Source organism: Thunnus albacares, chromosome 3, assembly GCF_914725855.1.
Source record: "Thunnus albacares chromosome 3, fThuAlb1.1, whole genome shotgun sequence".
NCBI lineage: Eukaryota > Metazoa > Chordata > Actinopteri > Scombriformes > Scombridae > Thunnus > Thunnus albacares.
The window spans coordinates 25,788,504-25,808,156 of NC_058108.1; the positions used below are offsets into that span (position 1 = coordinate 25,788,504).

The following is a 19,653-nucleotide window of genomic DNA, read 5'->3' on the forward strand; positions in this document are numbered from 1 at the left end:
TTGTTGCCTGTAATTCTTGTATGATCATCATATTTGGCACTTTGTCTGAACTCTGCTGCTCCAACATAGTCAAGACAACCCTGAGAGTTGTTGCAAGAATGTCTTTAATTCCTGCTGCAGGTGTGAACTTCAAGCCCAGTCTGGTTGACATGTTTTTACACGGCGGTGCTAGCCGGAACAGATGGAAGGTAAGAGTCTCATTCAGATTAATAATAAAACAGGCCTCATCTAGTCACATGGGGCCCAGACTTAAGATGTGACTCAGTCTGTAGTTTGTCAGGATTTAGTTTGAAGCGCTGTGATCCACATGAGAGCTTCCTTGGTGAATGAAAACCACAGTCTCAAAATTTTGGGATGCCAAGGGGAGGAAAAAAATCTGTTAGCTTCATTCTGCATAAAGCTACACAGGGGCAAGATGTGGATGATGGATTAGTGAAAAGCAAAAAGGAGACACACGAGCGAGCCGCCGGTGAATCATAAAATTTGCAGCATTCACAACCTACCACCCAGTATCAAATTTGCTCATATGGCAACTAATGACTTCCTTTCAATATTTAGGCTGAGAGATGGGTTTAGCTCTACTGAAGTCAGTGAACTGTCTGGAGCAGCTGCAAACTAGCCAACAGTACAAAGAGAATGAAAGACACTTCATAAATCACTGCAGGAATGCAGCCTCATTTCCTCTCCAACCCCACCTTCTCAACAGCTTCTTCCTCCAAGTTCAGGAGCTTTCTACACCACGAAACTGAGACCTGACCATCACAATCATGACACTGTCTGCAGCTGTGAGTCTGTTAAAAGAATGATTTCCGCAGCAAACATGCTCACATTTCAGATATGGGGAGTGAAAAAAACAAAAAAAAGCAAAACAGAAACTAATGAGAGAAGATCCTGCATGTTTGGCTGTTGATTCTGAGTTTATTATTATTGTTGTTATTCAAGAAAAAATAATGTGAAGCTTTGGCAGACAGAGTTTAAATGAGCCTCCACTAGTTGATCGACCATTTTTGACACTTTGAGGGCGAAGCAATGATCAAACTGAAAGTCGTAAAAGTAGGTTTTCTCTGTATGAATTCAAAAATATGAGCTTAGATTCAGTTAGATGTTCCATGAAATTCACCAGAGTTACCATAACTTACAAATGCTGCTGAAGGTAATTTATTGTAAACATTTAACAGTAAATTGTTTGCTAAAAGCTACAAATAATGAGCCATAATTTTCAAGATGAAGAAGTAATCGGAATGTAAAAATCTAGAGCTGTAATGATAAGTCGATTAATCGATCAACAGAAAATTAATTGGCAACTATTTTGATGATCGATTCAGCGTTGGTCATTTTTCAAGCATTTCATTTCTGTTGATCAACTAATCGTTGTAGCTCTACTTGATTGCTTACATTTTTATCTAGAGCTGCAACGATTAATTGATTAATCGAGTAGTCGTCAAAAATATAAAAGATCAAATAAATAATAAAACTTAGCTGCAGCCCCATAAAGAAATCACATATAGCAAGATAATTAGCAGATCTGAAAAAGTAATTATTCCTATTTTTAAAATATTATAAAATGAATGATCTATTTGCAAGGTGCTGAGAAGAGCAAGTACCAACATGAGTCGACTAGCAGAGAATAAACACACATAACTTGACCGTCTTCAGTCTTCTTTTGTTCAGAGTGGGGACATTTTCTGCCAAAAACTAGTTAAGTAAAGCTATTATCAGAGGTTACACAGACCTTTCCATACATTGTTTTACAATTCTTATTTTCTCTACATCATGACATCGAGTGGTACTACTACCACTACTGTACTGTATATTACATATTGTTTGTACGTTTGACAAGATTCCATCTGGTTTTTACATAGAAAACATTCTGGTGCAGCAGTCTTGTATCACCAGAGACAGGTTGTGCCCTAGAAATCCACAGGTGGACAAAGATGGTCCTGGAGAGCAGCTTAAGAGGCGTTTCATCCCAGAGGAAATCATGAGGAACCTGAGCAGCGATGTGCTGCTGCCATGGAAACTCTGATAAGCCAACAGATGCCATGTCTTTGAGTATTAGCGAAATACTTCAGTAGTCCAACATTGACTTCACTGGCGCCTATCCATGATTGTCCAGTGTGTTTGTGGGGGTTAGGCATTGACATTACAAGATGATTTGATCTCAGCCTACAAAGAACTTTTCAATTATCATCTCAATATTAAGTCACTAGCAGTATGGTAAATATTTCAATGTGCAAGTCTAGCTTTGAAAGGAACATTTACTTATGAGACAAAATTGGTGCCTTTTACCGGGTTTAATGAAGAAGCATTCAAAACAGGAACTATTAATTGATTTGGATCAGATCAGTCATTTCTACTCTTAAAAAAAAGGTACAATCTGTGACCTAAATGTAAACAAAAGGGTAGACATTAACACCAAAATGAATGTGATGTCATCAGTCCCAAATATCTTGATAGTAGAGGTGTAACGGCACACAAAATTCACGGTTCTGTATATACCTTGACTTTGGGGTTCTGGTTTGGTAAGACGCTGATTGGTCCAAACAACCGGTGGTTCAGACACAAGCGCATAACTTTAAGCCTGACAAGATTCTCGTGTGATAATGTGATGTTATGATCTCGCGAATATAGCTGCCTCACAAGGTAAGTGGAAACTATTAATGAAACAGTTTAGTTGTGCTAGAGTGGGAAAACAAAAACAACTTTTCTGTTTCTTGCAAGGAGTCAGGCCACCTGCTGACAGCTGTTTTATGCTGATTTATGGTCGCTCAGAACCGGTTCTTACAACATGTTGTCCCACCACGTTGGAAATTAAATGTGTTTATAGTTGTTCTGAACGGCTTCACTCAAAGGCAGAGTGAAAAACCGACCATCACAGAGAGAGGAGGGGGACGGGGAGACGTGATATTGTTTAAATACAGAGATAACTGCACATATTTTAATAACAGTGTTGTACTCAGTCAATGTCATGGGGGGATCGTACAGCTCTGGTCTCTTGTTTGTCACTCTGACGGCAGTGACGCTACATGAGCATGAGTAACGTAGCCAGCTACCATACAATGCGCCCTAGAAGTATCGTTCTGCATGTCGGAGTGAGTGCATTATTAAACTATTTTGACAGCAATTGTTTGGGTCATGGAGCAAACCAAACCGAGGAAAGTTGCGTACTGAACCAAATGTCCTCTACCGAACGGTTCGTGACGAATACACGTACCATTATACCCCTACTGTATAGATATTGTTAATGATATTTGCTAGTATTCACCACATGTGAAAAGAAATTTGAACACTTGTGCATCCCATTCAACAAACTTCTCTCATGCTGTAAAAGGTTTGGGCCTTTAAATAGGTAATAGAGATCAGGTGTTAATGTCCTGACCAGGGTATCTCCTTTTTTCACAGAAATAATCTTAAGACTCCACCTATGTGAAAAGAGTACAATAATAGGCCATAAAACTCCTAACAAAATACCAACAAGTAACTCCTTTTCATCTTGTCCAGTTCCCCAACTGCATACAAATGTTGCAAGGGGACGATGTAATTCAAGTGTACATTCAAGCCTGGGGCTCTCTAGAACAATGGAAATTGTGGTCAGAGAGGTGCTGACGAACAGAAAATCCACTAGAAACATCACTGAAGAAAAAAAAAAAAAGAGAAGTAGAAACGGTTTCCTACAAGACAAAGAAGGGGCCAAACCTGTCAGTTGAGGGACTGCGTAGGGGCTCTGGAAAGACCTTGCTGGTGCTTGAGGGTACAGCGTGTTATCTGCAGCGCCGCAGACCTTCCCCTTTGAAGTGTTGCTGAGACACCGACTGAGCCAGGGGCAATGAGGGTGGAAGGTGGGAGGCTGGAGAAAAAGCAGAGAAAGCAACAAAGGTGAGAAACAACTGTGAGGTACAAAAGATACAGAGAGGGTAGAGAAGTAAACAAAACATACATGCACGTTAACTTTTTTCCCCTCGTAATGTCAAAAAAATGTACCTCAGACACCGTTTACAGAGATTGTGGTTCGACTGGAGCTTAAACCTTGAGATCACACAAAACCTATGTGTGCTCCATGTTTATGTCTTGTTTAGGGAGGCCATCTTTCCTTTTAGGGGAGTAATGAAGAAAGCATATGGTGGCCATGTGTTGGAGGACGACTGGCTGCATAGGTGGAGGCGGGCAGTACTAGGGACATAATCGGATGGCAAAAGTGAGGAAAGTGAATCGACAGACTGTTTTGCTTGCTCACTCTGTTCACTGCAACTCTCCCCTCAAGGATTATCCTTGCTAATAGACTTAAAGGCACTTTAACTGAGCTGCCAGCTGTCTGCGTCCCTGGCGGAAAGCCACCCAGGTCAGGTCTGAGGGAGGATATCCTACCATGACAATGCAACACATTCCTATAGTGCCTTAAATTCTTCATCACACTAACATAATCTACTGCTACTCTTAGACATACTTACTACTGAACTTAATGTAAACAAAGACAGGGCAAAATATAATGTAAAATTTAAAATGTATATAGGGATCAGGTATCAAAACAGTCTTCATTCAGAGCTGGAAAAATCTGCTTAAAGCTGTCAACTTCTAATCAGTTCACACACGATATCTTTTAGAGCTACAGTAAGTGTGACCAGAGCAGTACCAACAGACACGCTACCCGCTTCAATTTTGATAAACAGATAAACAGTAAATAATTCATCCAGAAGGAGGAGAATGTGGGCCAGCGAACTGTGATCTACATTATTTCAAACAGAAATTTCTAGCATGTTTTTGTGTTGTAATACAGAAAAAGTTACAGAAAATTTCAGCTAATAAAATGTATTAAATCCCCAAAACAGATAAATAACAAATGTTTTAGACTTAACTGCCACACATGATAGGTTGGGTTGGTTAAACATAGATATTAGCAGGGAAAATTTCTACATTACAGTGCACACATATGAGAGAATATATAATGATTTTTTTTCCCCCAAACACTGAAATCACACTTTTAATCCCAATTTCTGGTCGGAGAGAATTTGGAAACAGTACGAAGGGCAGATAGTGAAGAGTGTGCCGAGTTCTGCCAACTGTAAACACCCGTGAAGCAGGGATGACACAAGGACAGGAAGCTGCTGTGACTTTGGATTTTTTTTGGTGATTTAACTGAATTCGGAGATAAATAATTAGATCACTGGTTCTGTTCTGGTTCACGGGAGACTTCGAGATGTCTTTTCATGGACCAATTTAGACTTGTAACAAATGCAAAAGTGGACACATTAACAAGCTCGCTGTGGATATGAACCATCATTATGTGTGCTATTTCCAGGCTGATACTCATTTACCTCCATCCTCTAAATTAGCAGGTTTACCCATTCTGATTCCTTTCAGCTGATGAAATGACAGCTAATTATATATCTGTTGCTGTTCAATACTTGACACTGAAGTGGCAGGAACGGCTGCTATAATATCTGAATAATCAAGTGATTGTGATTGTAGAAGCCGAGTGCTCTTTGTTTTGTGTGACTACGATTCTTGTCATGATTCCATACTTCAAATAAATGCAAATAATCCTCAAGTGGCCAATATTTATACCATGTAATCAGTGGGTCGTAACCTATGTTACGGTGTGGCTTGTTGTTTCAGGACTAGAAAGGATGAGGGCCAACAGTAATTCTGAGGAGCTGCACCGAGTTCCTGAACAGGAAATTTGTCTGAAGATAACTGAAAGCATTCGTGTCCAACAGTATTTGGTAAAATATGTGAAGACGACCAGTAGTCAAAAAGGTCTAAATAAATGTTTTGAATCAACCTCGCCATGCCATGAAACTACCCTGTGAGAGTTTATATTGACTGTGTTGAACAAATACTGGGAGAGAAGTTAGGCTACACTGTGGGCTTGTTGTTTAAGGTACCAGTCAGACAATGAAATACATTTCAGGAAGTAGAGTTGGAGCTACAGATTAATGTATTTAAATGCTTATCAGATACCAAAACCCTGCACGGCGGTTTGTAACACTCACAGAGAGGATTTTACAACTTTGAAAAGTTGTAACAGCGGCAATCTTTCATTGTGACAATTGCAAATATGTCACAAAGTAATCCACCAGGAATGTGCGCTTGCATGTGATTGGTCAACGCAGTTCCTTGCCCGATGAAGTCACGTTGCAATATAGCAAAAGTTCAGCCATATTCAACTTCAACGAGCCCTCTGAGCTGGCTGCATCAATGCACTGCCCCCATTTAAATGAATGAGAGGGCTGCGTTTTTTCATGTAAAGCTAATGTCGGTCTGAATGCCGCCTGAATACTTCGCTCAGATTTATCAGTCTAAGGCAATCCATGGCAGATGAACAAGGCACTCTAGAGTTGGTGTCATTTTAACACTAAACTTAAAACCCGCAGTAACACAACTGCAACAATCTTACAACAACACTGCAGAAAAACCACAAAGTGAAAAAAAAGCACCATAAACCAGAGAGAGATCCAGATTTAGTGAACCTGTAAAGATTAGCTTATGAGAGGTCTGACAGGTTCCTCTTGGACCACGAGACAGTGGGAGACCTCTGACCAGGCGTGTAAGAGAAGCCTCCATTCACAAAGAGAGCCGTTTCCATGCCAACAGGACCTCTGCTGGGAGAGGCCTCCTTTCAAACGGTTTTCCTCCTGCACCTCTGCTGCAGTCTCAGAGAAGGACTGGTGGGTATTTTAGAAGGAATGAGTGGTGGGTGGCAGTGCAGAGAGATGCAATTGTGTTAAAGGCAAGATGGGAAAGGTCTGAGCTAAAAGCCCCAGAGTCTTTGCAGTCTCTGATAGGAAATCACGCCAAAGCTAGAGATGGCTCTGTGTGCTGGAAACTCACTTTATTTCCCTTACAGTTGACACGGTGGCGCAGGAAAAACTGTTTGCTATCAGTTTGAACAAATCAGGGCTGCAAATAACAGTTATTTCATACAGAAGAACTGAGCAATTAATGGAGAAGTTATCAAAACCATCATTATGACTTTCTAAACAGTGTAATTTCAGTCACATATTGAAATGCTCAATAAATAGTTAATACCAGCAAATATTTGGCATTTATGCTCTTAAAAAAATGACTAAAACAATTAGTTGATTATTAAAAAAGTTGCTGATTAACTTTCTGTTGATTGACTAATTGAGTAATCGTTGCAGCTCTAGTATAAGAGCAAAGCCTGAACCTTGTAAACCACGAATGTAACATTGAAAGTTCAGTAAGAGCAACAGTTTGTCGGAAAATAAATGCTACAGCTCCTCAAAAACTGAGCACAGTTCCTGAGTTTTTAAATGTGCTTTCGATGACGCACATCTGAAACGTTGGAGAACTAGGCAGACTCTAGATCTTACGGGTTCTTACAAGTTCAGCTATGGGAAACAAGTCCACTCAAAGCTCCAGGTTAGGGGTCATCAAGTTCCCGTAACGGAAAACACTTAATACTGAGTTGGAGAAAACTGTGGGACAAAGCAAGATTCTCCTCCATTCTCCTCTCTATAGTTAAAGGTTTTCTTTGAGAGACAACAAGATCGTCTGCAACAGCATAATTCTGGACTAATTTTGGAATACTGTCTTAAACTACCGCTTCCTCTTGTCCCTGCACTGTATCACACAGTATTCACATTATAGCCCACATCAAAGCAATAAGCCTGGGAGATTCCTCCCTGTGTTCATTAACCAACTCGGAGCAACATGGCACAGCACTGAATTATTAACATGCTCCTTGTGCCTCACAGATACAGAGCAGAGGGCCATTCACAACTGCAGAACACACCCACGCTCTGCTGTAGTTGCTTGTAAATCTCCAGCAAACCCTCAAGAGTGAATTCAAACTCATTAAGAAGGGATATTAAGAAAGTACAGAAAAGAAGACGCCATCACATGATCGATGATGGCCTAAGAGGCGGATAAATTGGACGATGAAAGCATTTAATATCAAAAAAAAAATCTAATTTTAAACATATCGAGGTTAAATCTTTCAGTTAGTGTAAGAGAGTATGTCTATAAGAGAAAAAGAGAAATACGAGAGAACAGAGAGAGGTTGCAGGGACATTATGAAAGAAAGAAATTAATGTTTAAAGGCGTGAGGAGACACTTCATAGATTCAACAATTAATCCAGAAAATAATTGTTATTTACAGCCCTAACTTAGGCTGTACAGCAACATTGCTAACTTTTACTATGACATTAACAACCTTACATAAATCCTTCAGTGAAGATGTATACACAGGATCAATGCGACAGAATATTATCGGATTAATTGCCAACATTCAAACTCAAACCCAGGATTTCTCTTAAGACGCTACAATGGTGGCTACCTTTGTAAAATTGCCACTAAATACTAAGTTATAGCTTACTAGCCAGACCAGCATTACTCACATTCAAAGTTATAACTATTTATCACATTCCTATATTTACAGAAAAAGAACTAAGTTTGCTCTTTAGTATCAATAACAAACCGTAGGCAAATCCCAATCCCCAGGCTGTGGACCGGTACGAGGTCATGGGAATTTTTGCTTCCAGGCCGTATTAAACAATATGATTCAAGCTGAATTTAGCCATTTTGTCGTAATTGCCTTGAACTGCATCTTTCCTCGTCACTCGCTCTCACGCCCACAACAACAACATACTGATTTTGAACTCAAGTAGGTCGTCAGTCAGTCAGTCAACAACCACTTGGCTACTCAATCAGCTTGTGTTTTGTTCCTGATGCTGCTGTAACTAGCTATTTAAGACGAGTCGAAAACACAAAAAAAAAAAAACATTGAGAGTTTGAGAGCACTTTAGAGTTTCTTCGAGGAGGTAGGCCAGATAAAAGGCACACTTAAAGCCTAATATTTCTTTAGGTTATGTCCTGCCATCCTTGATGTTGTTTGTCGATCGTTGCCCCAAAGTTCAACGTGATGTTTCTCTTAAACAGAGCTCCTCAGATTTCCTGGAGATGGGAGATCTCTTTCTTCGAGGTGACTTACAGCACCTCCACACAGAAAAGCCCTTTAATTTCCTCTTTGCTTGATCTCACTTTCTCTCAAGTGCCTCTTTCCACACACACACACACACACACAAAGCTGACGGCAGGCTGGACTTTAAGTAGAGCCTGCTCCTCTAATCTTTTTGCTTCTCCTCCTCATGCTTGCAAGCACTGTTTTATTTCCATCTCCGTTTCCCCGTCTACTAACACATCTAAATACATCCCAACACGTCTTTCCTCCACTTGCTCGCTGCTGTTCTCTTTCCTGTTTCTCCCTTCCGCTCTCATCTAGACTTTTCCATCTTTCCTTAACAACAACAACAGGTTTATCAGAATTGTTTTAAATGAGCTGAGAGAAAGTGGTTCATGTTTGCCAACAAGACTTACTCTCAAGTAACACACCTCCCACTTTGAGCGTATCCTTTGCTTTCAAATCTGCATACTTGTACCTCTTGAAAACCTGTTGTTCTGCAGGAAGATGCCCTCAATCCCATCTCTCCTCTCTGGACTCTTGATGCTTTCCAACTATGATCATCAATTCCTCACTTCCCTCAAACCAGCTGATGTCAAGATCCACTCACTCTTTTTTTTTTTTTTTCTGTTCCACTTCTGACCAAATGTCCCAGTATGTTTCACTAAACAGTGTTCTGGGTCCCAAAAAAAGACCTGGAAGACTGCCCGTTCTAATCAGACTGCACTCACTGCGTTACTAAAGCACTCCGCTCCAACACAGAAGCTTCTCTCTTTAGTCCTCATCTTTCTAGTGCTCCGCTGCATCCAACCCCATCAACCAGATGGTCCTTGCCATCCTCGTTGACCTGGGTTAGCCCCGATGTACTGCCATGGCTTGCTATGTTATTATGCAGTGTGTTTACATGACAACTACTCTAAATACAAAGATTAAGGTATTAATTTGGATTAAAACATGTGCATGGGGGCGCACCAATGGAAAATGAGTATATTTATTACCCTCCGCTGCAGTGTCAGACTGAGGGTCTGATTCCCAGTAGCTGTTCCTCTGGTTTGGTTTGGTGTTCCAGCTGCACCAGCAACTCGTTCGTTGAGGCGCCTACAGGGGCAGGATTTGGGGTGGTGGCATGAACCTTGTTTACAAGCTCCATGTGTCATCGAGGATCACATTTTTGGTCGAGGGGGGGACCTTTGTTGTATGTTTCTCCATCTTTCTTGTTTGTCTATACTAGCTATGGTCAGTAAAAGCTAAAATGTACACAAAAAACTGCAACTAATTATTATTTATCCATATTGATTCATCTGATGATTATATTCTTGATTAATTGTTTGGTTACAATTTCCCAGAGCCAAATGTAAACATCTTATTTTGTCTGACCAAAACCAAAGATATTCAGTTTATTATCATGTATGACAAAGAAAAAGCATTAAATCATTACATTTGAGTAGTTAATCCATTATCAAAATAGTTGCTGATAATTTTCTGTCAATCAATTAAAGGATCACAGTAGAAAACAACCTTAAAATCAGGAGAAACCAGAGGAAATAAAGCAAAAATGTTTACATGGTTGCAGTTTCCCCATTTTCCCAATAACACAAGATTACATGATTGGTTTCATAACTGGGTTAACGTTCAGAGGGATATGTGGTTGCCAACAGGAAATATCTCGTCAGCACAGCCTCACAAAATAAGTTAAATAAGTCCTGATCAGCATAAAGTTGTCTTGCTTAAACATACAAGAGTAAATATGATGATACTGATTATAAAATATTCACGTAAGAACATACTCGTCTCGAAGAATATATGCCACCTTCTTGAAACACTGCCCACTATATACAGCCTTAATACTCAATCCCTCTTCATGTTTTGTCAATACGAGCTTCAAAGCCAGGAAATCTCACTGTCCATATGAGAATGGTTTTAGGAAAGCCCTGGGGTCAGTAACACAGCAACAGTCAGAGGAGTGTGGGAATGTGAAGCTTTCTGCAAACAAAGTCTAGGATACCCCTCATCTCTCAGTCTCTGAGGCCCTGTAGCAATGATCACAGCCACAAAATAGTATTAAATCACACGGATCCATGTGAATTCAAAGTATGCCGTTCCTGTCTCAATACTGACCACTTATCTTTATAATCTGTCACTTACATTCTCTCACTTCTCCAATTCACACTGCCTCAGGCATACTCATACAGTATGTCACATACAGTGCGTCACATACAACTCTACACATTCAACTGTTGGCTAGTAAGAAGTCGAGTAAATACTTGTGTTGTATTTGTAAAAGGGATGTTTTACTGGGCATTTTGTCTCTAAAAGACAGTTGACAGAGTTTGGGTGACAATGAGAAAACGCAATAAAGTTGTGGAAGATTAAGTGAGTTCTGCAAATGTGGGGAAAGAAACACTAGTTTAGTTTGTAGATAGTAGAACCGTGATGATTAATCGATTAGCCAATCGACAGAATATTAATCACCAACTATTTTAATAACTGTTTAGTCGTTTTGAGTCATTTTCTGACATTTTATGGACCAAATGACTAAATCAGAAATATAGAAAACAGATTAATCAATAATGAAAAACATTCTCTTCTGATTTTAAATCGAGCACCTGCTTAAAACCAAGACAAGTCCAACACTAGTTTAGAAGAAATGTTGAACAGTAACACGTTCAATACAAGAAACAAATAAATGGACATTGATCTTCACAAATACTGTTTCTACCTGTTTCACTCTCTCTGCTCTCTGAAAGCTTCATTAAGGACCAGTCGCCCATTTATTAATGACTGATGAGGTATTTATGAGTGAAAAACACATTTGTGGTTCAGAAGTTTGGAATAGAGATAACAGAAAGTTTAAAATTGTGTTTATAATATTGGAAACGACAACAAATCTGACCAAAATTTGGCCATAATGTTTACAATTGATGAGTGATTGATTCAGTTTCTTCTCTTACAAAAGTACAGTTAACAAAACATTAGATGCTTTCAGGAGTAAACTTTTAAAATCAGTTTTTTCTTCACACTTCCCAAAACTTTACCAAATAAGTTATTGTAATTTAAAAACGCTTCTCATGAGCAGTCACTACGATCAGCACTATAAACCACTTTTCAAATGAACCATCGATACATTACTGCTTGAGCTAAAGGCAAAACTGAACCGGCTGAACTGCAGAAAACAAAGTGTTTCTATTCTGTTGGCTTTAAATCAAATACAGACTAAATTCCAGTGACTGTGACTAACACGTTGTCCTCAATGGATCTTTTCTACAAGTTCTGCTATTGGCATGCACACATACAGTATATGGCACTTTCTTAGAGACAAAGTTAAGAGTCTTTATTCATCCCATTTGATACCCAGCAATAACAATAACAACACTGATACATTAATAGTGCTGAATAGCCCAAACCGTTCTTATCATAACACAAGCATGTTGGGTTTTCAGAGCTGAAAAGAACCACAATCCCAAACTTAAGCAATCCAGAAACCTGTAAATGTTACAGGCTGTCCCGACCATTTAATCTGTTACACAAATGCCAACCAAAGCGCCCTCTTTTTTAACAGTATGATGCCAGTATTTACACTAAAATAACAAAATAATAATAACCTCCAGTACAATGTTATGTAATCTGCAATCCAATACAACAACACTGACATAAATGCTACCTTTATGAAGCTTCTTGTGTTTGCGGTTTTGTCAATATTGTGTCACAAAAGCATTGATTAAACTCTATAGTCGTTCTGGAGCCTGTTTGTGTTAAATATTGTTTTAAACTGCATTATATGGAAAGTTGTTTTTTAAAATTCTCTATGCAGAAAAGCCTTATTAAAGTGGTTGAAGATTTAATTTGACAAGTAAATAGTGAAGTATCTGTCTATTGACTGTGTGTAAACAGTTGGATTCTGTGGTAAGGCTTTGCGCATTACATGGATCTTGTGCATAAAAGAAAAGCCCTTCTGCAGTTTCACTCTTGTAATCCAAGTGATATAAAATGTTTCTACAAGTTCTCACCCCGAGGATGTTGTGTACAAGGCATAAATCTTAGTTGACACAGTGCTTAAGAGACACTGCCCCATACAAATACAACTGACATAAAAAGGCATGACTTGTTACCTTTTCCTTTCCCTCTTCTCTTATCACACAGCTTTCATACTGAACATAAAGACAACGACGGTAAGCTCTTCCATTCACGGCACATCTTTTATTTCTGCTGCTTCCGAGAGACTTAAAAGGACAAGTTCAGTGTCACTGGAGTTTTGTTAAGAGATACAAAAGCTCAAACATCGTTAACTTCCTCACAATTCTATCACGTTTTTTTTTTTTTTATTGAGTTCAGCTATTTTGTTCTGCTGAACTTCCAACTTCTCAACTTGCTGCAAAACCACCTAACCTCTTATTTTGGAGATTTGGTAGCGTCAAAATAGCAGCCACTGACAGGAAGTTAAAAACTGGAAGCTAACAACTGGGAAACAGACAGAGGAAGTTTCTCATCATGGTAAGCTACACATTTTTAATTTTTTTTTAAAAAAAGTTTCTGCACACTTGAATATGTGACAGGTGCTTTACAAGGAAGCACAGCTTGAATAAAAATGAGACAAACTCCATCTCACTTACAGCTAGAACACTTATTAGTTTGCAACATTTCGGTCTGTCCAACCTTCATCAGGTATACGATGAAACTTGATGATGATGATGCACCTGATGAAGATCGGACAGACTAAAACTTTTTTAACTAGTAACTATTCCAGCAGTGAGCGAGAACTTGTGCGGGTGTTTTTCCTCATTTTTATTCAATCTTGCACCTTTTACCAGATTGTTCCTGTCAAATGGAAAACCAGTTGCAGTGTTGCACCCACATCACAGGTTCTGATCACAGCTGCTCACTTTACCACACAGCACAGATAAACAAAGGGCCAGTAAATTAGACACTGCAGGGGCATGGAAAATATTGCAATTTTTTTTCACCCAAAACACAACACACTCCATCCACAAAAATTAAGCTTTTAATGCAAAGCAGATTACAGTGATCTCAACTCCGGCGTAAACATTAACATACTTCAGATTTTCAAGACATGATTCAAAGACTGTTCTTAACAACAGACTCACTTCTCATCTGCTGAGGACTCGGAGTTATTGGGAGTGTTTTCCTGTAAGTTTCCTGGTCATTATCATGTTTTCAAGGCTCATGTCAACCCCATACATGGATGAGCTCACTCGCTCACTTGCTTTTGGACCACGTCAGTCTTTGCCGTCTCACTGGGGACAGATTGAGACCTGAGAGGTGAAGTGAATGCGGTTAACTAGCAGGTAGGGTGGAGAAGCAGTAGTCCTCTCCTGGAGAGGAAATAAAAGAACCCTGTTCAAACAGACACAGTGACGTAGGTTAAACCTGTGTTGGCTGTGCATCCTAATCTGTCAACATGTGTCAACTGACCTGACTCCACAATGAACTGAACTTGAGTTGAACAGTACTTTTGTGAACTATTAGGGTTGGTAATTTTTTTCAATGTTAGTGACATTTAACTGACTTCTGAACTGGACCACAACAGACAGGAGAAAGACGCCATATAAGAGAAAATAAGGGTGTGGATTGAAGTGAAACTGACACTTTATTCGGTATTTATGTAACGTAACTGTATTTTTTTTTTGTGGTAATGTGTGATGAACAGCTGCAAACTTGAGTCTGTGTGAAAACATGCCGACGGCTTTGTCTAACCTTAGACATGAAAGAACGGGGTCAAACTCAGGTTGAGAGGGAGTGTGTTGAAGTAGTGTTGCGGTAATGTGTGGCTCATGAAAACATAATACTCAGGTATCAGGAACCTTAGAAAAGACTTAATCCAAGTTCGGAAAAACACAGATATGCTTCCTGGTGAAGTGCTGCATGTAAATATAAACCTTATCCAAGACAGAGATTACTTTCTGTCATGTGTGCAGGTGCATCTTCAACTAATGTTACATTGTAATTAGTCTGTAAAACAAAACAAAAAGGTCTGACAGCTGAAATGCACACGATAAATTGTTTTGATCTTCCCTTACAGATGATTACACAGAGAAGCTAAATCCTACAGAGTCAAAAATGTAACAGAGTCCAAGCAGCCAGATGCCAAACTGGGCTCACCCTCTGATGTTGAGGTAACTCAGTCGGTACAGAAATTAGATATTTGCAAGATGTCTATGAGTCAAAGACATGTGTGCACCAGAACAGACGATCAGAAACCAGAACTATGTATACTATATATGAATAGCCAGGTTTATCTCTGCTTTGTGTAAACATCATATCATTAATATATAGCACATACACATGCTCAATGTATTCAGTGAATAAAATGACTGACTAAACATACACTCAGTTGTAGGGCTGCAACTAACGATTATTTTCATCATCAATTAATCTGTTGATTATTCTTCTTGATTGAATCGATTGTTGTTGTTTGGTCTATGAAATGTCAGAAAATGGTGAAAAATGTTGATGACTGTTTCCCAAAGCCCAAAACGCAACCTAAAACGTCTTGTTTTGTCCCAACCGACAGTCCATAACACAAAGATATTTAGTTTACTATTATAGAGGACAAAGGAAACATCTTAAATATTCACATTCAAGAGGATGTAACCAGATAATTTGGGACTTTTTCTTTAAAAAATGTCTCAAGATAGTGTGCAATTATTTTTTTTCCCTTCTGATAAACCCCTCTGAGTATAAAGCAATGCCATTCAACAGCACCACAGACTACAGCCTCCAGTATGACCACAGAGATCAATCAACACCTCCCTCAACTCCTTGAAGGAAGGATTTATTGCAGGTCTGATGTACTATATTATTCTGCATTAGCTCCAGCTATGTAAACCTACTAAACTGGCACCTGTGTGCAGATATGAGACAGATATCCTGTGCAACAACCAGCCAACCCAATGTTATTGTCTTCTTTTTACAGTACAACTTCTCAGAAAAATCAGAGCGGTGTGTGTAAACCCACAGTGTCCTCCAACATCTCAAATCCTACAACAACATATAAACAGTGCTGGTTATCATTGTCATAGTTGATTTTCTGGCACCCGGCGCCAGAGCTACATAACCGGAGTCAACTTCGCATGGGGTCAGCTAGCATTAAACCCCGAATAGCAGAGGAAATAGCAAATAATTCAACTGCTAAATTGCTCCTTAGCATTTCTTTTGTGCTCGCTATGAACACAAGCAATAAAGCCCACACTTCTCGAGTTTGTGCGCTTCGTATAACTAACATGTTGCATGCGGATTGAACTCTTTGCACTTCGCAGCTTTTGGCTTAGTTTGTGTGCAGTTTGTTTAAAAGAAAAGGGGGCACAGTGAGCAACCGAGTGAGACACACAGGCAACAAACTCGCCCGGCTTCTTTCCCTTGGCGCTGGTTACATTACAACAAAGTACGCAGAGCTACAGCGAGCTAAATCTGCCACCTTTAACTTCTTTCCAGATCGCTAAGAAGCTCCACATCAACAGAAAAGTGCGTTAGCGATGCTAACACGGTTAGCTAACGAGCTACGCGTTTAGCTGGCTAATGCTAGGGCCCTCTTCCACTGGTGCTTTGCTGCAATATTCCCCAGTTGTGATTGTAATTTTTACACTTGTGTTTACCTCAGAAATGTGAAGATGGACAAAGACAGCAGGCCTCTCCGGCGGCTCCTTTGGCTCGTGTATCCAAACCGAGATTTGTAAAGCTAACAGTAGAGGCTCCGGTGAGGTAACAGCTCCTTCTTCGTGTCTTGGTTTCCCAGCAGCAGCAGTAACAGTCAGTGTTTGCACCCAACTAACAGCAGCTAGCACGTTAGCAGCAGCAGAAGCTAACTAGCCTCTACAAGACAAACCTCAAGCCGAGTTCGTGTGATGTTAGCGGGCTAGTAAAACACCGCTAACGTTAGCTGCTCTGTCACACTGACGAGACTGTTGGTCGACCCCCGTTTGACTCCGTTACATTTAGCGGGCGACATATGACGGTCTCGGAGAATTACAAGAGGGAAAACACATCCACTGAGACCAAACAGCGTGTGAGTGGTGAGAGATTTTGCCGTCCACAGCCTCCTCAACAACCGCCAGGTTTGTTCGTCTCCACCGACTGGAGAGAATGGCTGTCGCAATATGATGATGGCACGGTTTTTTTTCTTCAAAACTTTATTTATTTTCAACAAAGAGGTATGATAACAATTGACATACAAAAACAGTAAAACATTTTTTTAAAAAGCAACTTTGTACAAGTCAGAGGTGTCCGAAGTCCATTTGTTGTGACTCACTTTCAAATAAAATGTACTTCTTTAAAATATTGAAAGTTTTTAGCTTTTTTGTTCTCCTTTACTGCGTGTGTTGTGGAATTTACCAATAATGATCAGCGGCTGCTTTATATAGGTATTTCTGCTATCCATCCTAGTGAATACAAAATATAACATCACATTGAATACATTTATTTGTACATTAGTACCCACTTTTCTACTAATGTTTTGCATATATGTCCAAAATAAATTGGAATGATCACAGTGAAAAAAACAAATTAAATATTGTTTCGCGATACCTGAACTGCAAAAAACACAGGTATAATCTATATTTAGTTTAAATCTTTGCGACACTTCTTTAACAGGGTAGATTCGATGTAAAATCTTGAATTTATACTTCTTTCACACTATTGATGTCACGTTTTTGTTTGTGAGTGGGCGCTCGGCTATGATGTCATAATATACTTGGCAGAGGGAAAAAAGATGCTTTTTAACTTTTTCAAAAAGACATCATAAGTGCACCCTCTGTCTCATCATATTGGTCCACTTTTGTTGGAGATATTTTTTCGGAAAAAATTTGGCCATTGCCACATAAGTTGTTTTTGACTAACAAAGTCAAAGAGATAAAATGATTCACGGGTTTTATCCAACTAATCATTTATTCATTTTATTTTATTTGCACACACATAAGACAGCATATAATCCAGATAATAAAGAATGAGAGATGTGTCAGGAGAGGTCAAGAAGCCACAGGCGTATACAACAGACTTCCTCGCAAATTAAGGAGAAAAACAGACAATAACAAAAAAAGGAGGGGGAAAAAATAAGCTAATATAATTTAGGAAAACACAACAAAAATAAATGACAACAAGAAGCACACAAAATGAGCAGAAAAAAACTAAACAACCAGTAGACAACAATCCAATAAAAACAAAGACATACATGAAAAACAATACTGGGGAAATTAAGTATATATATATATATACTATATATAGTATATACACATCAAGAAAAAAAACATTATTTGCAGAAACTCAGGAAAGACTTTGGTGTAAGATGTACGTTTTGTGGGGAGTTCACAGAGAAACGCTGGTACCTTTATTTTGGTCTCGCCCACATACAACTATGGAGTAAACTGTCATTGTTTACTGCTGATCATATCTACCCTCACTTTTTATTACTATATGACAAGAATCTCCACTCGTAGTTCCACTTGATTGATTTGCTGACTATTTTGAACAAATTCTATAGTATATAATCCAATCCAATACATTTCTTCAATATCTGAATGTACAAACAAAAAAGCTGATAAAATGTCTTATCACTCGCTTTACAAAATATTATTGTTGTTTTGATTAATAAAGTCTTTTTTTTTTGAAGATGCTTTTTTATCTTGTGGAATAAAAACTTGTGTCATGATTTTTTTTATTTTCAATTGCAGTTTTTCTAAAATTATATCCATCTTTATTATTTTCCTTCAAGACCAACTCTCTAAAATTACATCAAAGCAACGAGTACAAACACAATGAAAGATATTTATAAGTTATTTATATAGAAAATTACAGTAATCTATAGGTCTTTACATTTATACTGTGCTATGACATCTTTAACACACATATTTAAAGAGTGCTGATAACACTGAAAATGTCAATTATGATCAAACAAATGTGATACAAAACTGATTCCAGTTTCTAAATAATATGGATTTGTTTTTAACAAGATGAATGAATTGTTTCAATTATTAATATTATGAGAACTGAAGTTGTGAACAAAACGTATCGTCCACATCAGTTGTGCTTGTTGGTGGTTTTTAGATGGTTTTACAGGTAATTTATGGAGACAAAAGTCACAAGATGATGAATAATATTAGATTATTAATATTTTTATAGCTAATATGACTTTACATTAACATTTACAAATGTTGTTTTCCAAAATAATCCCCATGTTTACCATTTTCCTTTAAGTATTAAGTATTTATACATAAAAACAAAAAGATTATCAACACAGCTAAATACTGTAATTACATTTTTGCTCTGATTGTACCTCCCATTTTTATTGCTTAACACTTTTGTTATGGTAAATGTAAAATAGACATATATTTTGACAATTAAAGTTTGGACCAAAAAAAAAAAAAAAACAGACTGAGAAGGGCAGAGACTCCAAACCTAATTTGCATGGTGTGTCAGAACTCATGCTGGATGAAAACGTAGACCTAATTCTTTCCAGCATATTGAGCCTCATTTATTCATAGGCACAAAACAAGCTATCGTGGATTAGTGTGCTGCTGCTGTTGCTTAAGTTAGCCCTGCAGTGCCAGCCATGGTTAGCTTTGGCTCACGGTCATTTTCATGCCCTGTATCTGAATCCTCCAGGGACAGTCTGAAACCCTGAGATATCACTAAGCATCAAACATGGGATCCTGAGAAGTGTGGAATTGAGACTGGCACCTGGTCAAGGAATACTGAAAAGCACATAATGAAAACAAAGCAAGAGA

At 38.7% G+C, this 19,653-nt stretch overlaps 1 protein-coding gene across 1 annotated transcript in view; it reads right to left on the reverse strand.

Moving 5' to 3' along the window:
* Nucleotides 1–17,049, reverse strand: part of LOC122976249 (sodium/potassium/calcium exchanger 1-like) — a 43,384-nt gene extending 26,335 nt beyond the window's left edge. The window contains exons 1-2 of the mRNA XM_044344635.1: nucleotides 16,531–17,049; nucleotides 3,697–3,847 (exon numbers count right to left, since the gene is read on the reverse strand). The gene's annotated coding sequence lies outside the window, so the exon portion shown is untranslated. The remainder of the gene's footprint in view (nucleotides 1–3,696; nucleotides 3,848–16,530) is intronic.
* Between the last annotated feature and the right edge of the window lie 2,604 nt (nucleotides 17,050–19,653).